The following is a 20,849-nucleotide window of genomic DNA, read 5'->3' as shown; positions in this document are numbered from 1 at the left end:
TGCTTAACACTCCCTTTCTCTCTCTACCTCTGCCCCCCTTTCTGCCTTGTGTGCTCTCTCTCTCTCAAATAAATAAATAACAATAAAAATTAAAAATTAAAATTTCAACTACCTCTCATTAATTGCTAGTGTACAGAAACAACTGGTTTTTGTATTTTGATCTCATATTCTGTAATTAATTAAACTCACTTGTTAATTCTAGTAGATATTTTACAGGTTTCCATATAGACAATCACAGAATTTGTAATTAAGGGCATTTTCTCTTTCTATCCAACTTAGATAACTTATTTTCCAAAATGCACTGTCCAGAACTTTCAAAACAATATTGAATTGAAGGGATGAGAATGGACATCCTTGTGTTGTCCCTGGATTTAGTCTTTCACCATTAAGTATGTTAGCAGAAAAACTTTTGTAGATGACCTTTGTCAGGTTGAGGAAGGCCCCTTCTCTTCACAGTTTGCTGGGAATTCTTATCAGAAATGGATGTTGGATTTTGTCACATTGTTTTCCTGTGCTTATAGAAATGATCACATGATTTTTCATTTTAGTGTTTTCATGTGGTGAATTATATTAATTCATAAATGTTAAACCAACCTTGCATTCCTTAGATAAATCTTAGTTGTTTGTTCATGATACACTATCCCTTTTATATATGGTTGAGATTTATTTACTAGTTTCCTAAAAATATTTTTTTTCATTTAGGTTTATGAAGGATATTCATGTTTAGTTTTCTTTTTTGTGATGTCTTTGTCTGGTTTTGGTTTAATGGTCATGATGGCCTTATAGAATGAATTTGGAAGTATTTCCCATTCTTTAATTTTCTGGAAGAGTTTGTGTTGAATTGGTATAATTCTTCTTTAAAGGTTTGACAGAATTAATCAGTGACACCATCTGGGCTTTCTTCATGGGAAGTTTACTTAGTAAAATTGAATGTCATATATATATGTGTGTATATATATGTATATATATGTGTGTGTATATATATACACACATATATGTATGTGTGTATATATATATATATATATACACACACATATTTGTGTTTATGCATGCATATATACATATATATTTATAGATTATCTATTTCTTCTTCAATAAGCTTTAGTAGTTTGTGTCCTTAAAAAACTTTTTCTATTTTGTTTCAGTTGTTGAATTTATAGGCTAAAGTTTATCATAATAATATTTTAATGTCTTTTTAACATCTGCAGAATCCATAGTGATGTCCCTGCTTCCATTCTTCATATTGGTATATTGGTAACATACTTCTATTCTCCCTTCCTTCAGTTAATCTGGTTATAGGATTACCAATTGTATCAACCTTTTCAATGAATTAGATTTGTTTATTTTTGGTTTTCTCTATTGATTTTGTTTTCTATTTCATTGATTTCTATTTTGGTCTTTTAATTTCTTCTACTCACTTTGATTTAGTTAGCTTTTCTTTTTCTAATTTTTAAAATAGAAGCTGAGGTTATTGATTTGAGACTTTTCCTCTCCAACAGGTGTTTAGAGCTATGCATGCATTTTCTCCTAAGTACTGCTTTTATAGTATCCCAGAAACCCTGTGTTTTTATTGTAATTTATTATAAAATATTTTACAATTCTACTATTTCATCTTTAACCCATGTGTTATTTAGAAGTGTGTTATTTATTATCAAATATTTAGGGATTTTCCAGATATGTTTCTCTTGTTTTCTCATTTAATTCCATTGTGGTCAGAGAACAAACTCTTTATAATTTTAATCTTTTAAAGTTATTGAGACTTGTTCTTATTATCCATGATAGTCTATTTTGGAAAATTTTCCATGTGCACTGGAAGAGTGTGCATTTAACCAATGTCCAGTGGGTCAGTGTGTTGATAATGTTCTTCAAAAATTCCATATTGTTACTGATTTTGTTTATTTATTCTATCATATTTTGAGAGAAAGGTATTGAAATCTCTACCTGTAATGCTGTACTTGTCTATTTCTTCTTTCAGTTCTATCAGTTTTGCTTTATGTATTTCAAAAATCTGGTATTAGATGCACAAAGATTTAGAATTATTATGTCTTTTTTATAAGTAGACCCTTTGATCACTATGAAGTGATCTTCTTTATTCCTGTAATATTATTTGCCTTGAAATGTGCTTTGTCTGATATTAATATGGCTGTTTCAGCTTCATTTTGAATAGTTTTAGCATAGCATCTCTTTTGTATATTTATATTTACAATGAATTTATTATAGGCAGCATTGATCTGGGTCTTCTAATCTGACAATCTCTTTTTAATTGGAATGTCTGGACCTATTATATTTAGTATGATTACTCATATATTTAGATTTAAGTCTATCATCTCCTTTTTTTTTTTTTTTGTCCATTCTGCTCTTTGTTCCACTTCCTGCCTTTTCTGTCTTCTTGTGGACTCAGTATGTTTTAGTGATTCCACTTCATTTCCTTTGTTGGATTATTAGTTATACTTCTTTATTTTCTTATTTTATTGATTGTACTGAGGTTTATACTGATGTATACTGAGTATACATCTTTAACTTAACATATTCCATTTTAAGTGATTTTATATCACTATATGTACATGTAAGTTGACAATAGTTTACTTCCATTTCTACTTCCTGGTCTTTTAGTATTTTTTCATTTATTTTACTTATACATGTTATAAAACACAATGAATTTGTTTAAGTGGTGAATTATCTTTTGAAGAAATTTAAATTATAGGAAAATTTTTTTTTTACCCACATAGTTACCTTTTTTGGTAATCTTAATTCCTTTAGATGTATACTTTCAGCTGGTATCATTTTTCATCTGCATGAGAAAATTCTTTTCAGTTTATTGTAGTGTAAGTCTCTTCAAAATTATTTTCCAGCTTTTATATGTTTGAACTACCCTTGTTTTTTCATTTATTTTTGAAAAATATATTCACTGAGTATTAAACTCTAGGTTTTCTGTCTTCTCTTTTACATTTTTAAAGATATTCCTCCACTGTTTGCATTTTTCCAGTGAGAATTCTGCTTTCTTCCTAACTTTTATTTGTATACATATCTCTTTTCCTTTGGCTGCTCTTAAGAGTTTTCCTTTTATAACTGGTTTTAAACAATTGTATTATGAAGTGTGTTGATGTGATTTTCTTACTTCTTTTTGTGCTTAAAGCTCATTTAGCTTCTTGGAATATGGGTGTTTAATTTTCATGAAATTTGAAAAACATTGGCCACTGTTTCTTTAGATTGTTTTGTTTGCCCCTTCTTTTTTCACTACTTCAGGGATCCAGTTACATATTTAAAAGGTTGCTTGAAGTTCTTCCAGAGCTCACTTGAGCTTTGCACTTGTTCTAAAATTATATTTTCTGTTTTAAATTTCGGACAGTTTCTATTGCTTTTTCTTCAATACCCTTAATTTTCCTTTAGACATTGTAGTTTTCATCTCTACAAGTCTGATGTGGGTCTTTTTCCTATCTTCAATATTTCTACTTAACTTTTTAGACACATGTATTGAAGGCATAATTACTGTGTTTATTCTTTGGGTCTGCTAATTCTAGCACTTATGTCAGTTTTAAATCAGGTTTGATTGATTGATTATTCTCAGTATGGATCATATCTTTCTGCTCCATTGCATGTCTCCAAATCTTTGGTTGGGTGACAGACCTTGTGGATTTTACTTTCTGAGTCTTCTTATGCCTATAAATATTCTTTATGTTTTTTTTAAAGCAGTTTTATGTATTTATTTTAATTTGAGAGTGTGTGTGTGTATACAAGTAGGGGAGAGGGGCAGAGGGAAAGAGAGAATATTAAGCAGGCTCCACACTCAGCATGGAGCCTGATGTGGGGCTCAATCCCATGACCCTGGGATCATGACCTTAGATAAAATCAAGAGCCGGATGCTCAACTGACTGAGCTACCCAAGCACCCATTCTTATAAATATTTCTGAAGCTTCATTCTTTTTTTTTTTTTTTTTGCACATAACATTAATGGCATTTATTTAGTTTAGATAAAGACTTCCAACACAGCACACTGTTAGGAATTAATCATTAGGAACTATGTAAAAGAGATGTGAAGTAAGGCAAGTATTATATAAGGATGAAATAGATAAACACAGTTTTTATTTTTCTACAGAATTTACTGCAAGTTACCATGCTATGAAAACAAAAGCCACCCACTCTTAATATGTCAAATTTGTTTAGTAATTTAAAGAAAAATATATGATTCCCATCATACAGATAATTCTAAATCTACTTTGAAAATCAAATCATCAAGAAGTATCTGTCTGGAGAGACTATGGACCTACTATTACATTATAACAAAGATAAGGCTGTTATCTTCACAGAATATATGGATAATTAGTAATCAACAATTAACATAGTGAATGTTCTAATATTTGGGTAAATATTAGAAAACTGTTTTTTAAAAAAAACAAATTCGTGTGGACATTGTTTACTTTGCCAATGAGATTAGTTTGGAAAAGGGGTCTTGTTTAGTCTAGAAAATCTTGAGTCCAATATAGTTCTGGGCTAAACATATACTGAAGATCCTTTACAAGGACAAGTAGGCTTGGAAATCATGCAGTCTTATTTTGAATTAGCTTGCTTTAGTCCAAGGTATGGAATTAATTATCAAGTACCAGGAATTTCTGTAATGTACCCAATGCCAAATGGCTATAACATTCTACTTCCCACTATGATGATTCCTTGATTAGAAGTTGGTGTGAGGCATAAAGCATATTGTGAACTATAAAATAAATTGTACTCCAATGCTTGGATCTCTAAAGATAAATCTTGTTTTTCAATATAAGAAACTCACTAAATCAAATGAATGTTAATTAGAGCAAAAGTAGTATAAGTAAAACTGGGGCAGGAAACTTCTAATTACACAAGAAATACATGACTTAATCATTCTAAGAGAAGAATAATTTTCCCAGTAGCTCCACTGCTATGGATGATATTTTCATGAGCCTGGGCCACCTTCTCCAATGAATAGTGACTGAGAGCCTATTACAGGTTTCAGTCAATCAATTTCCATTCCAGCTTGAAGGGCTGCTGCATATTGCTTAAATTCCTCCTTAGTTGATGAGTAGAGAGCAACCCCGATTATACCAGATTCCTTTGTCATGGTGTCCTGTGGGTTTATTTCAATAGGACCTCTGCTGCCAACAGCTATTACTCGCCCTCCATGTGACAGAAGATTCAAATCATTATTAAGATTTACATTGGCTAACATTTCAATGATCACATCAATTCCTTTTTCACCGACAGATTTCTTAATTTTATTAATATAGTTACGTTCTCTGTGGTTAAACACTTCATGGGTTCCATTTTGCAAAACGATGTTTTGTCCTTCCTCAGTACCAGCTGTGCCCAGAACCTTTAAACCACAAACTCTAGCAATCTGCCATACTGCCAGTCCAACTCCTCCACTAGCCCCATAAACCAGAACACTTTCTCCAGCTTTCACATGGGCACTGTGGAGCAGAGCTCAAGAAGCAGTAAAATATGGGATACTGATGGCAGCTCCTTGTTTAAAGTCCAGTTTTTCTGGCAGTGGGTATACAGTGAGATCTGCTGCAAGAGCATACTTGGCATAACCCCCAGAGATGGTGCTGGTAGTGAAAACTCCATCACCTTTCTTGAAAGTAGATGTATGATCTCGTACAGCTTCTATTACCCCAGCCACACCTGAACCAGGAGTATAGGTTATAAGAGTGGTTTTATCCTGTGAGTACCAGAACAAATATATGTTTCCACTGGGTTTACACCACGTGCATGGACCTTGATTAGAACCTGATGGTCTTTTGGAGTTGATACTGCCACATCCGACTGGAATTTCAGCACTTCCGGTCCACCAAATTCAAAAACTCTAATTGCTCTCATCAATTTCAGTCCAGTTGCCATGGTGACCTGGTTCCAGAGAGGGGAAGCAAATTCTGCAAGGGCTCACTCAGATTCTACCTTAAGCTTCATTCTTGTATGCAGTAAGGTTACTTGGAAATAGATCCTTTATGGTCTTGCTTTTATGACTCGTTAGGTGACTCCAAAAAAGTACCCAGTATAGGGCTAACTATCCCCCACTACTAAGACAAGACTCTTCTGAGTACCCTACCCAATGCTACATGAATTATGAGTTTTTCTGGTATGGCTGTATGGAACAGGTACTTTTCCTGGCCTGTGTCAATATTGTGCAGTATTTGCTTTAATCCTTTTGGATGCTTTTTACTACCTCTGGCAGTCTCGTCAAATACAATCACTGATCACTTCTCTGTGGAATATTCAGCAGGATCATTCTGCATGAGTCTGGGTTATTTTTCTGTGCAGGTCCCTCCTTTATGGTGTTGCCCTGTAAACTCTAGGCTGCTTTTTCTCTCTGGACTTCCACTTCCTCAGGCTAGGTTCTTCCTGTGTTCTTCTTCTCTGAACCATAACTTGGAAATCTCTCATGGCAGAAAGCCCCTACATTTGTAGGGGTCACCTCAGATGTTTTCTATTTCTCAGGGATTACTCTCTTCAGTTGCTTGATGCCCAGCACCTTGATTTTGATGTTGTTGTTGTTGTTTTACACAGGAGGGTAAATCTAGTACTTATTACTACATCTCATTTGAAGCTGAAGTCCCAGCTGAACTTAATAATAGAGATGGGCCATGGGAATATTAAGAAATCTATATATAGTTCTGCAGAAATTCCAGTTTATGGTAAAATATTGAATCAAAGTTTCTTTATACAGATACATATATATATCTTTTTAATTTAAACTACTTTACTCTACTCTGGGGGAGTATCAATTTTAATGAGCACCAAATTCAATTCTAAATACTGTTCACTTAAAAAGTAAGAAAACAAAAGTTAAAAAGAAAGAAAAAAAGACCTGGATACTGCAAAAGTATCTGTTATTTAATAGGCAGTGATAACTTCATAGAAATGTGTACCTCAAATTTGGCCTCTACAATCTTTTTACTTTTTCTTAGTGTTTATTTATTTTTGAAAGAGGGAAAGAATGTGAGTGGAGGAGGGGCAGAGAGAGAGGGAGCCACAGAATCCAAACCAGGCTCCAGGCTCTGAGCTGTCAGCACAGAGCCTGACATAGGACTCAAACTCACAGACTGCAAGATTATGACCTGAGCTGAAGTCAGATGCTTAACCTACTGAGCCACCCAGGCCCCCCTTCAATCCTTTTATATTAGAACTATTCTTAGATCTTAAAGAATTTTCTAACCTCATCCCACTAAGAAAGAGTTTCAACTTTTATCTGTCAAACAGGTTTTAGATCAAAAGTATAAGTAGTAGAATATTGAGTCAGGTGAAATGATAAACTCTCTCATGAAATAATTTAATATGATTGGCCTAGAAATTGTTACTTTTCCACATGAAAGTTAATTTAGGAGGTGTTCATGAAGGGAAGTAATGCAAAGATATCTACAAGATTAATTATCTCTGAAAAAGTTCTCAAAAGATGTTTTGATATAGGTAAATTCACATGTAGATTATTAATTTTATGTAAAGACAGATGTTTGTTTAAAAAAATCCCTAGTATTAAATCTAATATCAAGTAACTAACTTTTGTTTCACTGTAATATGTTGGAACACTGTGAGTCTTTTTAAGTTTAAAAGGGATTACTACAACTGCTAATAAAAAAGAAAATCTTGGGGCGCCTGGGTGGCTCAGTCGGTTAAGCGTCCGACTTCGGCTCAGGTCATGATCTCTCAGTCTGTGAGTTCGAGCCCCTCGTCGGGCTCTGTGCTGACAGCTCAGAGCCTGGAGCCTGTTTCAGATTCTGTGTCTCCCTCTCTCTTACCCTCCCCCGTTCATGCTCTGTCTCTCTCTGTCTCAAAAATAAATAAACGTTAAAAAAAAATTAAAAAAAAAAATCTTGAAAATAGGATACATTTAACATTAGAAGAAAATAGATGGAAGCAAATAGTGGAAGAATTAAATTAGAAAGCAACTTCAAGGTATTCAATGCTTAAGTGACTCAATGTTATGAAAATTTTGTGTTAGAAAGAGGGGTTCTATTAAAATTGTCCTAAGAATCATACAGTGTAAGGAAAATGACTTCAAAATGAGAAAAATATATTCTGAAAATCTAGGTCATTTATCCGAGATTTCTTATATTTCCTGAAGTTTTGTGCTTTAAACTTTTTGATACGTCACCTAGAGACAGTCACTTTTTTTCACTAAAGATCAAGTTATCAGCAAAGTACAAAATGGTAATTAAAAATTTCTAGTTCAGTACCAGGCACACATTGTTCTTTTAATGAATCAGATTATCTCAACTTTGTAAGGATTAATTAGGCACTTGTAGCAGTTCCTTTAAATTTCTCAGAACACTATGCCACTAGATAACTAAGCAGCAGTCTTGTAAACTCAGAGTTAATAGAGGCTCCAAAAATCCATTACACTTAATTCACTAGAGTCAGAATTTTTATTATGATGTTATTAAAACATTATTATATATTTTTATGTAATGTTAACTAAGGTTGTGTAAGCACTAAAGATCATTGAATGAAAGGGGGAAAATTAATATTGCAGTATTTTTCTTTTAGAAAAAATAAAATTACAGAAAAATAAATACGACAATAGTTTTTGAAACCTGTATGTATTTTCTCTCCAAAATTAACAAATGTTAAGATTTTAGAAATGTAGATATTATAGATTAAAGGGGAATTATTTTGGAATAGTTTCTAATTTATGGAAAAATTGTAAAGACAGTATAAAGAGTTATTATATACCTTCATGAAAGTTTCTCAGTGCTAACATCTTATACAAACATATGTATTAAAACCAAGAAATTAACACTGGTACAATGCTATTAACTAACTTGTAGATTTTGTTAATATTTCACATTCTTAAATTCCATGATCCATTCCAGGAGATATCAGTTTAACTGTATATATGTACATATATATGTGTGTATGAACTTCTAATTAATGTCAAACACAAATTTTTATATGTCAGAACTATATATTTTTTTCATTAATCTTTATTTATTTTTAAATTGAATTAAATTGACATACAATATCACATTAGTTTTAGGTGTAAAAGATAGTGATGATATTTTTATACATTATGAAATGATTATCATTATAGGTCTAGTTACTATCTGTTGCCACACCACACAAAGTTATTGCAAATTATTGACTATATTCTCTCTGCTGTACATTATATCCCTGTGACTTATTTATTTTATAACTAAGTTATTTTATAATTAGAAGTTTGTTTTTCTTAATCCCTTCACCTATTTTGTTCATGCCTCCACCGATCTCCCCTTTGGCAATTACTAGTTTATTTTCTGTATCTATGAGTCTGTTTCTGTTTTGTTTTGCTGGTATATTTGTTTTGTTTTTTAGATTACACATATAAGCAAAATTATATGTTATTTGTCTTTCTCTAGGTTATTTCACTTAGCACAATAGCCTCTAAATCCAACCACATTTTCATAAATGGCAAGATTTCATTCATTTTTATGGCTGAGTAATATTCAATTGTGTATATATATATATATACCACACATATATATACTACAATGTCTTTAGCCATTCATCTATCAATGGGCACACATTACTTCCATATCTTGGCTATTGTCAATAATGCTGCAGTGAACATAGGGGTATACATATCTTTTCAAACTAGTGTTTTTTCTTTTCTTTTTTTCAGATAAATACCCAGAAATGGAATTGCTGGATTGCTATAAATTTTTGAGGAATCTCCATACTGTTTTCCATATTGGCTGTACCAATTTACATTCTCACAATAGTTCACAAGGGTTCCCTTTTATCCACATCCTCACCAATACCTATTATTTCTTATCTTTTTGATAACGGCCATTGTGACATGTGTGAGGTAGTATCTCACTTTGGTTTTGATTTGGGTTTCTCTGATGACTATCGATATGGAACATCTTTTCACATTCCTGTTGGCCATCTGTGTGTCTTTTTTGGAAAAATGTCTATTCAGGTCCTCTATTTGTTAATCAGGCTCATTATTTTTGTTGTTGCTGCTACTGCTGTTTCTGTTATTGAGTTGTATGAATTCTTTTTATATTTTCAGTAACAACTCCTTATTAGATACATCATTTGCAAGTATCTTCTCCCATTCATTAGGTTGTCTTTTTTGTTTTGTTGATGGTTTCTGTCAATGTGTAAAGCTTTTCAGTTTGATGTAGTCCCATTTATTTGTGTTTTCTTTTTTTTTTCCTCTTGCCTGAGGAGGCATATCCAAAACAATATTGACAGGACAAATGCCAAAGAATCTATTGCCTATGTTTCATCCTAGGAGTTTTATAGTTTCAGGTCTTACATTAAGGTCTTTCACTAATCCATTATGAGTTTATTTTTGTACATGGTGTAAGAAAGTGGTCTAGTTTCAATCTTTGGCATGTAGCTGTCTAATTTTCCCAATATACTTTATTGAAGAGACTGTATTTTACCCTTTGTATGTTCTTGTCTCCTTTTTCATAGATTGGTTGATCATATAGCATGGGTTTATTTCTGGGCTCTTTATTCTGTTCCATTGATCTACGTATCTGTTTTTGAGCAAGTACAATACTGTTTTTATTAATATAGCTTTGTAGTATAGTTTGAATCAAGAGAGCTAGGATACCACTTAACTTTCAGTCATCATGTATCCTTAGCCTTCTTCAGCTGGTGACAGTATCACAGTCTTTCCTTCCTCTTCACATCCTTCATATTTTTTTTAATGTTTATTTATTTTTGAGAGAGAGAGACAGACAGAGAGCAAGAAGGGGAGGGGCAGAGACAGAGAGGGAGACACAGAATCTGAAGCAGGCTCCAGGTTCCTAGCTGTCGGCACAGAGACCAACATGAGGCTTGAACTCACAAACTGTGAGATCATGACCTGAGCTGAAGTCTGGCATTTAACCAACTGAGCCACCCAGGTGCCCTACATCCTTCATAATTTTTAAGAATATTCATCAGGTGCTTTGTAGACCATCGTTGATTCAGTTTTATCTGATATTTACTTATCAGAAGTTCTAAAAATTTTTTGGAAGAATATCAGAAGTGAAATGTGCTTCTTATCAAACCCTATCAAGGGTTATATCATAACATGTCTTATCACCAGTGGTGTCAATTTTTTTCACTTAAGGTGGAATCTGACAAGTTTCTGCACTGTAAAGTTCCTGTTTTTCTCGTTTCATAACCTATTATTTTGAAGCAAGTAACAAAGTCTAGCACACATTCCAGTGGAAGAAAATTAAGCTCCACCTCTTGGAGGGAGAATAAATTATTTAGAATTTTTCTGAAGGAAGCACTTTCCTTTCTCCCTCATTATTTTGTCAATAAATTATGTATATTAGGATGTACTTGTGAATATTTACTTTGGTCTTTGAGTTATAAATACTATTACAGGCATAGCTCAGAGATATTGCAGGTTTAGTTCCTGCAATAAAGCAATATCACAATAAAGTGAGTCCACTGAATTTTTTGGTTTCCCAATGCATACAAAAGTTATGTTTACACTATGCTGTAGTCTATTAGGTGTGCAATAGAATTATAGCTAAAAAAAAGTCTGTGACAATTCAAAAATACTTTATTGCTAAAAATGTTAACCATCATGTGAATTTTCAGTAAGTTGTAGTCTTTTTACTGTTGGTGGGTCTTGCTTTGATATTGATGGTTACTGACTGATCAGGGTGGTGGTTACTTAAGGTTGGGGTGGCTGTGGCAGCTTCCTAAAATAAGACAAATTTTGCAGCATTGACTCTTCTTTTCATGAACAATTTCTCTGTGGCATTGATGTTGTTTGATAGCATTTTCCCCACAATAGAATTTATTGTAAAATTGGAGTCAACCCTCAAACCCTGTTATTGCTATATCAACTAAGATTATTTAATATTCTAAATCCTTTGTTGTCATTTCAATAATCTTCAAATTATCTCACCAGGAGTAGATTATATTTGAAGAAACCACTTTCTTTGTTCATTTATGAGAAGCAATTCCTCATCTGTTCAAGTTTTATCGTAAGATTGCAGCAACTCAATCACATTTTCAGGTTCCACTTCTAATTCTAATTCTCTTGTCATTTCCACCACATCTGTGATTACCTCTTTTCACTGAAGACTTGAACCTTCAAAGTCATCCATGAAGATTGGCATCAATTTCTTTTAATGCTGACATTTTGACCTTTTCCATTGAGTCACAAATGCTCTTAATGGCATTTAGAATGGTGAATCCTTTCCCTAAAGTTTCCAATTGATTTTTCCCAGATCCATCAGAAGAATCATTATCTATGTCAGTGATAGCCTTATAAAAATGCACCTCTTAAATAGTAAGATTTGAAAGTCAAAATTACTCCTTGATCCATGGGTTGGAAGCATGAATAGATCTTATATTGGCAGGCATGAAATCAACATTAATCTCCTTGTACATCTCCATCAGAGCTCTTAGATGACCAGATGCATTGTTGATAAGGAGTAATATTTTGAGAGGAATAGTTTTCTTTTTTTTCTTTCTTTTTTTTTTTTTCTGAGCAATAGGTCTCAATAGTAGGCTTAAAATATTTAGTAAATCATGTCATAAAGAGATGTGCTGTCATCCAAGCTTTGTTTTTCCTTTTATACATCATAATCACAATAGACTTAGCATAATTCTTAAGAACCCTATGATTTTCAGAATGATAAATGAGCATTGGCTTCAACTTCAAGTCACCAGCTACATTTAGCTCCCTAACAAGGAAGTCAGCCTCTCCTTTGAAGATATGAAGCCAGGCATTGACTTCTCTCTAGCTATGAAAGACCTAGATGGCATCTTTTTCTACCAGAAGCATCTTTTTCAATACATTGAAAATCTATTGTTTACTGTAACCACCTTCATTAATTATTGTACCTGGATCTTCTGGATGATTTGCTGCAGTTTCTATGTTAGCACTTGCTGCTTCACCTTGTACTTTGATGTTAAGGAAACAGGTCCTTTTCTTAAACTTCAGGAACCTGCCTCTGGTAGCTTCAAACTTTCCTTCTGCAGCTTTCCTACCTCTCTCAGCTCTTATAATGTTAAAGAAAGTTAGGACCTTTCTCTAGATTAGGATTTGGCTTATGGGAACACTGTGACTGGTTTGATCTATCCAGACCACTAAAACAGTCACCATATAAGCAATAGGCTATTTGTTTCACTTTCTTATCATTTGTGTGTTCACTGGGGTATCACTTTACATTTCCTCCAAGAACCTTTTCTTTGCATTCACAAATTGGCTATTTGGCACAAGATACCTAACTTTTGGCTTAGCTCAGCTTTTGACACACCTTCCCTACTATGCTTAACTATTTCAAGCTTTTTTTTTTAATTTTTTTTTCAACGTTTATTTTTATTTTTGGGACAGAGAGAGACAGAGCATGAACGGGGGAGGGGCAGAGAGAGAGGGAGACACAGAATCGGAAACAGGCTCCAGGCTCTGAGCCATCAGCCCAGAGCCTGACGCGGGGCTCGAACTCCCGGACCGCGAGATCGTGACCTGGCTGAAGTCGGACGCTTAACCGACTGCGCCACCCAGGCGCCCCACCATTTCAAGCTTTTGATTTAAAGTGAGACATGTGACTCTTCCTTTCAATTGAACACTTAGAGGCCATTTGTAGAACTATTAATTGGCCTAATTTCAATATTGTTGTGTCTCAAGAAATAAAGAGGCCTGAAGAGAGACAGACAGATAAGGAATGGCCAGTCAATGGAGAAAACAGAACACACACATTTATCTGTTAAGTTCACCACTTTATATGGGTGTGGTTCATGGCACCCCAAAACAATTATAATAGTAACATCAAAGACCATTGATCAAAGATCACCATAACAAATATATTAATCATAAAAAAAGTTTGAAATATTGTGAGAATTACCAAAATGTGACACAGAGCCACAAAGTGAGCAAATGCTGTTAGAAAAATGTTGCCAATAAACTAGCTTGATGCAGGATTGCCACAGACTTTCAATCTGCAAAGAATGCAGTATCTGTGAAGTGTAACAAAGTGAAGTACAATAAAATGAGGTATGCTTATGCTACTAACAGTCCAATACTAAATATTTATTTTGCTGCTCAATGGATCCTGCTTTGACTATTTGAGAAACTTTCTCACATTGGTTTCTGTGTCCTTCTATTGTTTAAAATTATTTTTTAAATTTATATTTTTTTGAGAGAGAGAGAGAAAGAGAAAGAGAGAGCACAAGCAGGAGTGGGGCAGAGGGAGAGGGAGGGAAAGAATCTTAAGCGGCTCCATGCTCAGTGCAGAGCTTGATGCAGGGTTCAATTTCGTGAACCATGAGATCATGACTGTGAGATCTTGACCCAAGCCAAAATCAAGAATTGGATGCTTAATTGACTGAGCCATCCAGGCACCCTGCTCCTTGGGCCCTTTTGACATGATCCCATAGTCTCCTCCTCCTCTTCCTCCACCACCTCATCTTTCTTCTTTTTCTTCTCCTTTTTAACACTCTCCTTCTGGTCCTATTAAATTCTCTAGGTTTATCTTGGATTTTTCTATCCAGCCCTAGAATCAGCCATTTATCCAAGGACCCCTGGTTCTTTTTGTCGGAGAATGGTTTTCAGAATCTAAGATCTCGGTGCTGGGTATGCTTGTTGTTACTGTGATGTTATTGCTTTCATGTCCTCTCAGCAGACAGAGCTAAGAAATATATGTGTAATACAAATCCATGTGTATACATGTTAAAAATATCTCTGTGTGTGTGTGTGTGTTTGAGGGGGTAGGTGAGTTCATTTCACTATCTCTGACTTTAACTTCAGAACCACAGGGTTTATTCTCCCCTTCCCCCATTGCTTATTTGTAGCTTCTATTTCTGACACAATGAGATCCGGCTCCCATTATCTATAATTTATTTACTTATTTGCTCAACCAATTGCAGTATACATGCAGAGTAGCTTTAGAATACTTATTCCATACTGCTGTGAAAAATAAATTTATCAACTAGAATATAGTGTTTACGTACAATTCTTTTTGTTTTTAGCCTTCAAGAATCTAGTCAAAACAGTATTTTCTGAATTTTATTTAGGTTAGCTTCCTTTTTTCTCCAATAGTGTAGTTTTAAAGGTAATTCTCTTGAGTAAAAACACAGTATAGGCAATATGGGACTTAGAAATGTAATATTGCAAAAGTTCATTTTTAAGATGATTGTCATCAATTTTAACAGAAGCAGTATTCTAAAGCATTACAATCCATTATAATTACAACTCACTCACCTCAAAATTATCAGAGCTCTTTGTCTTTTAAGTGGGGGCAATTACAGCATTGCACTAAATCCTACTGGAGTGAAGGCAGAGTTGGGTAAGATTACCTGCCCTGACTTTCATTAGACACAGCCACAATAGCACAACTCTGCCTCCTCCCGTCTGAATTAACTGAGTTACCCTGGTCTGCTATCCTTCTTGTCATGGTCTTGATATCGTTTTAATGTCATATCTTCCCAATGACAAGTTCTATTATATCTATATTATAGAAAATGAAACAGTTTCTAAAAGTGACTTGCCCAAGGTCATATGGCTCATAAATGATAGAGCTGAGACCAGAATTTGGCTGTATTCAAAGTCCAAAGTGTGAAAAATTAACATATGAATGTTAGAATTTCATGTCCTGAAGAATACAGCATGGTTGGGTTTGTAGTAAAGCACCCAGATTATTTTGTATAGTAAATGGACATTTTTATAGTTTTTTGAGTCATCCATTGCCTATTTCTTTATTGTCAGTTGGCTCAACCTATGCAACTTTGAAGACATTTCTACCTAAAAAAAAAATAACAGGGTCCTATTTTAGTCAATTTTCTCATACTTCACAGTTTGTCTTTTGTCTCTAAATAATTCGGCATGGTTATTTTACAATGCAGTTTCAATAGATTGGCTCTACTTGAATAATTTAGCTTTGACTTTGAATATGTAAAATAAGTATAATTTCATTAAAATGTTCCAAGTCAGTTCCAATTCCTATTCTGTTTTTGTTTTGTTTTGTTTACTGAGAATTTGGGAGTGTCTAGTATGTACCCATTGGGGCATTTGCACAGATAAAGGATTTTCTGAGAATGGTTCTGGTTGTATATAGCACAAGGCTAATCAAAGGAAAGTTTTTTTCTTTTTTTTCCCCTGTAATCAGTCATGGATTGAAAGCTTCATACAATACAACTAGGATATTTTTCTAAAGAAATAAAAAAAATTTAAATACCAAATATAAAGCCCAATTTCTTATGATTATATTTTTCAAACTGATATTGAACTTTCTAAACATGTTTTCCTGATTTCTGTATTTTTTGTTTGTGGATAGGTCACAGACATTTGTTTACCAGCACTGATGTATGGAACATATTGGTCTCTGATCAGAGGCTTCCTTTTGAAAAGTGCGACTCAGTGTTAGTGTCCATCACATTCCAAGTCAGGTTTCAGTGATGTTATATTCATTCCCCCTGTATGTGTGAACTATCCTCAAGATCTTAACGCTTTCTTACTTTTGTACTAATCTAGGTTATTGGAGAGCATTGTATATGAAAAACATTACTCTTCTTTGCTATAGTATTGCTTGTGCAGAAATATGTTACCACTTATTAAGTGATTATTATATGCTATGTCCAGTTTTAAATATCTTATATGTATTAAGTCATTTAATCCTTTCAATATGAAAGCAAATACTATTATCATTCCCACCCTGTAGAAATGGAAACTGAAACACAGAGATTGACTTCCCATGATCACATATTAGTGAGCAGGAGAGTTGAGATCCAAACTCAGGCAGCTTGGCTCTTAAGTCTGTGTCCTTGTCTTATCATACTGTTGTCCACAAAAAATCTGGGAAGGCCTTCGTATTTATCTAAAATTGGTTTCCAAGTATATGGTTCAAAATGTTTCTCAATTCCTATCACTTATGGAGGCATTTCTAACTAGAAGGCACAATTTTGAGCTTATAGAATTTTTTTTTTTTTAATTTCTTGTTTATTTGAGAGAGAGAGAGAGAGAGAGAGAAGGGGAGGGGCAAAGAGAGAAGGAGACACAGAATCTGAAGCAGGCTCCAGGCTCTGAGCTGTCAGCACAGAGCCTGATGCAGGGCTCCAAGTCAGGAACTGCAAGATCATGACCTGAGCCGAAGATGGACACTTAACTGACTGAGCCACCCAGGTGCTCCAAAGGTTATAGAATTATAAACACTTGATATCTTTCCTGTTTTGGTTTTGCTACTAGGCACTTGGGAACTAAGGTCTGAACTCAAATGTCATAGATTTTCTCTATTCTTTTTGTTTTTGCTTTTTCCAAGTATTGTTTTACTTATTGCAAGTATTTTTATTAGCCACCTTGAATTCCTTTGTTGAATAGGTGGTATATAAATAAGCCAATTAATGTCCTAAAGCAGTTCTTCTCTCATGTGATTTAAATAACAAAAATATATTCTCTAATAGTTTTGGAGATGGGTAGTCTGAAATCAAGTTGTCAGCAAGGCCACATTTCCTCTGGAGGCTCTAGGGGAGAATCTATTTTTTGCCTCTTTCAGCTTCTGGAGCCTACTGACCTTTGACTTGTGTCTGTGTCACTCCAATCTCTGCCCTCATGGCCACTTACCTCTTCTGCTTGTGTCTGCTCTGCAGATCTCTTCCAAGGACACTGTCATTGGATTTAAGAACCAGATAATGTAGATAATCCAGGATGATCTCCTCATCTCAAGATCCTTAGCTTAATTATGTCTGCAGAGACCCTTTTCCCAAATAAGTTAACTTTCACAGGTTCTGGGGATTAGGACCTGGACATATATTTTGGGGAGCCACGATTCAAGGCACCATAATAAGTAATGATAGCTGCATGAGGGTGTAATCCATGGGCTTTTGTGATTTAAATTTTATATGTAAAAAGACTTTTTATTTTTTGCCTATTTCCTAGCTCTTTGTTTTTTTGTGGACTAGTTAGGTTTTCCAGGGACCTGGGTTTCATTCAGGTAAAGTAGCAAGATGCACAGTGTTTTAAATTTTGTCTAATTTTGGTCTTAAAGTCTTTAAAAAAAAACTCTTCTACATATTTGTCTTCATATTCATCTTTCTGAGAGGCAGGATAAAATAATTCTTAAAATTATAGACTGCAAAAGGTATATCTGGATTCAGATCCTGTTTGACTACAGACTGTAAAAGCTGTATTTGGATTCAAATCCTGAGTCTTACTAGCTGCATTACCTTAAACAATTTTCTTCATCTTTAAGTACCTTCATCATAGGGTTAACTAAGGGTTTTACACACACCACCACCACCACCATATAATGGTTAAAAGTGTCTAGACTGTGGAAAGCAGTGTGTTATTATTATTAGCTATTATTGTAAAGAACCACTATAGTCTTCTTTCAGAATAAGTCCAGTAAGATGAACTCAGGTATCTGATCCTTTCTTACAAGATTTTATGCCTAAAAAGTTTGCAAAATTTTCAAATAAGGAACAATTGAGAAGTACTGAAAATTCCAAATATATAAAATAATCACTAGAGATATAATATAAAGGCCTAAAGGAAGCCTGTAATTTGAATGAAATAAAAACTGCCATTTTGTTTGGATAAGTCTGAGACCAAGGAAAATTGTTTAGGTTCTTTTTTTTTAATATATACATATATATTATGTATGTATATATGCATATATCTATGTATACATTACTTTTAAGAGACAGAGAGACAGAGCATGGGCAGGGGAGGGGTAGAGAGAGAGAGGGAGACACAGAACCTGAAGCAGGTTCCAGGCTGTGTGATGACAGCATAGAGCCCAACCCAGGGCTTTGACCCAGGGCTGAAACTCATGAAGCATGGGATCATGACCTGAGCTGAAAGTCAGACATTCAACTGACTGAGCACCCAGGTGCCCCTGTTTAAGTTCTAATGGAGGGGACCAGATACTTAGGGGATGTGTCACAAAAGTTAGAGCCTTTCACTTTTAGGTCACTGATTCTCACCCAACTTATAAGGACAAAACCACAAAAGTAATTGAAAATCATGATCATCTAAAAACTATTACATACTGCCCTTGAAAAAAAGTTGTTTGCTTAACTCTGATTTTCAGGCAGTGACAACCAGCATCACATTGAACACTCACCATTTGGCAGTCTAAATAGAGAGGTTAGATGGTGAACAAGTCTGAAGACAAAATGACAATCTGTTCCTCCAGGGTCCTCTGAAAGGCTTCACAAGGTGGGAGAGGGGCAGTTTAGTTGGCTACTGCCTCTGCAGAATTTAATCCAGAAATAAATGCATATTAGTTTGGAGACTGGGATACCAAAACTTGCTAGCTATTATATACACTGTAAGGAGATTCTTACAGTCTTATGTAAAAGAAAGTTTTAAACTAGCTTTATGGAGTGCAGTTTACACCATAAAATTCACCTGTTTTAAGTGTATACTTTAATGATTTTTGGGTAAACTTATAGAATTACGTAACCTTTGCCTCATCCAGTTTTAGAACATTTTAATGGATAAATTTAAAGGAATATATATCTAATTAGGCACTGCAGTGGCATCCTAATAGTCTCTCTGCTTCCGTTCTTGTTATCCCTGTAATCCATTTTCCATAGAGAAAATATTTTTTTTAATGTAAATCAAATTAAATCAGTTTTCTGCTCAAAACCCTTCAACAGCATCCTATCATACTTAAATTAGAGGCCCTATATGATCAAACAGCTGTCTAGCTCTCACACCTTACTTCTTGGTATTCTTCTCACTATGTAACAGGTACACTAGAATTGTCTCTTTCTGTGACTAAAGTCATTCCCCATTGCACAAACTCTTTACTGGCAATGTTCTTTGTCTCATGGCTTCTTCCCCATCATTACACACTTCAGCTTCAATGTCAGTTCTGAATGGCCCTCCTTAACCACGAGAACTAAAGCAGACATTATTGCTTAACTTTAATTCTCTACAGTGCATTTATTATTGGGCATTTTGTGCTTTGAGAAGTATTTCTTATATGTTAATTGACAAGCACACAACACTCCACTTCGTGTGAGCTTTATGACAACTGGAACTCGTCTTGTTTACAATTTAATCCCAGCACCCAGGAAACTGAACGGGTTGACAACATGGGACTTCATTAAATACTTGTTCAATAGTGAGTAAGAGAGAATAGGTATCTGCTCTCTTGGAGTTTATATTCTAAAGGGGGAGACCAATACATAAAAGAGAAAAAGAAACACCTAAGTTTTGTTAATTGTTGTGTAGGAGAGAACATGCTCTAACAGACACTGAAGTTTTAGTGGAAGCAGAGGCTTAAGATGAGTGGACATTTATGTTGAGATCTCAAGGAATGCTGGGAAGAAATCAGTTATGTTTGGCTGAGTCATGAAGAGAATTCCCAACAGAGAGAAGGACAAATAAAAAGTCTCAGAGGCTACAAAGTGCTGAGTGAGTCCCAGGAAAGTCTATTTCTACAGAATAGTAGAGCCAGAAAAGATGAGAAAAGGTGATGAGAAAAGTGGTGGAAAGATAGGGACCAGATTAAGAAGCCTAGTTAGGGAATGGTAAGAAGTTTATGTTTAACTTGGAGTGAATCAGCATGTCATTTAAGTTGTTTGATTTATTCTTGTGTAGAGCCTTACAACTCAAACCCCACCCCCAGTCGGGAACAGCAGCATCACCTCTGAGCTTGAAACAATTGCAGAATCTGAGGCACCACCCAGAACTGAATGAGACTAAGTGCCGTTAACAACATCCCCAGGCGATTCATATGCACATTTAAAGCTTGACAAACACTAGTGAATGGATTAGAAGGGACAAAAAATGGAAGAGATGTGGGTTAGATGGAAGAAATGGGCTAGATGTGTTAGTCCAAAGGAGAGGCTGCTCCTGTTAAGAGTGACCCAACAAAGGATGAGAAGACTGCGTTAGGGTATATTTTGGAGATAGTTGGCTTAGGTCTTCTGGCCAG

At 34.6% G+C, this 20,849-nt stretch overlaps 1 long non-coding RNA gene and 1 pseudogene across 1 annotated transcript in view; both read right to left on the bottom strand.

Annotated features, from left to right (window-relative positions):
- Positions 1-20,849, bottom strand: part of LOC106984282 (uncharacterized) — a 60,076-nt gene that overhangs the window by 37,823 nt on the left and 1,404 nt on the right. Inside the window, exon 2 of the long non-coding RNA XR_001431665.3 lies at positions 19,026-19,153. This is a non-coding gene — a long non-coding RNA (uncharacterized LOC106984282). The remainder of the gene's footprint in view (positions 1-19,025; positions 19,154-20,849) is intronic.
- On the bottom strand, positions 1,048-7,782 carry LOC128315140 (quinone oxidoreductase-like; annotated as a pseudogene).

This window comes from Acinonyx jubatus, chromosome C2, assembly GCF_027475565.1.
Source record: "Acinonyx jubatus isolate Ajub_Pintada_27869175 chromosome C2, VMU_Ajub_asm_v1.0, whole genome shotgun sequence".
Taxonomy (NCBI): Eukaryota; Metazoa; Chordata; class Mammalia; order Carnivora; family Felidae; genus Acinonyx; species Acinonyx jubatus.
Note: the sequence above shows the minus strand (reverse complement) of the source record. Positions and strands in the feature narration are given on the sequence as shown.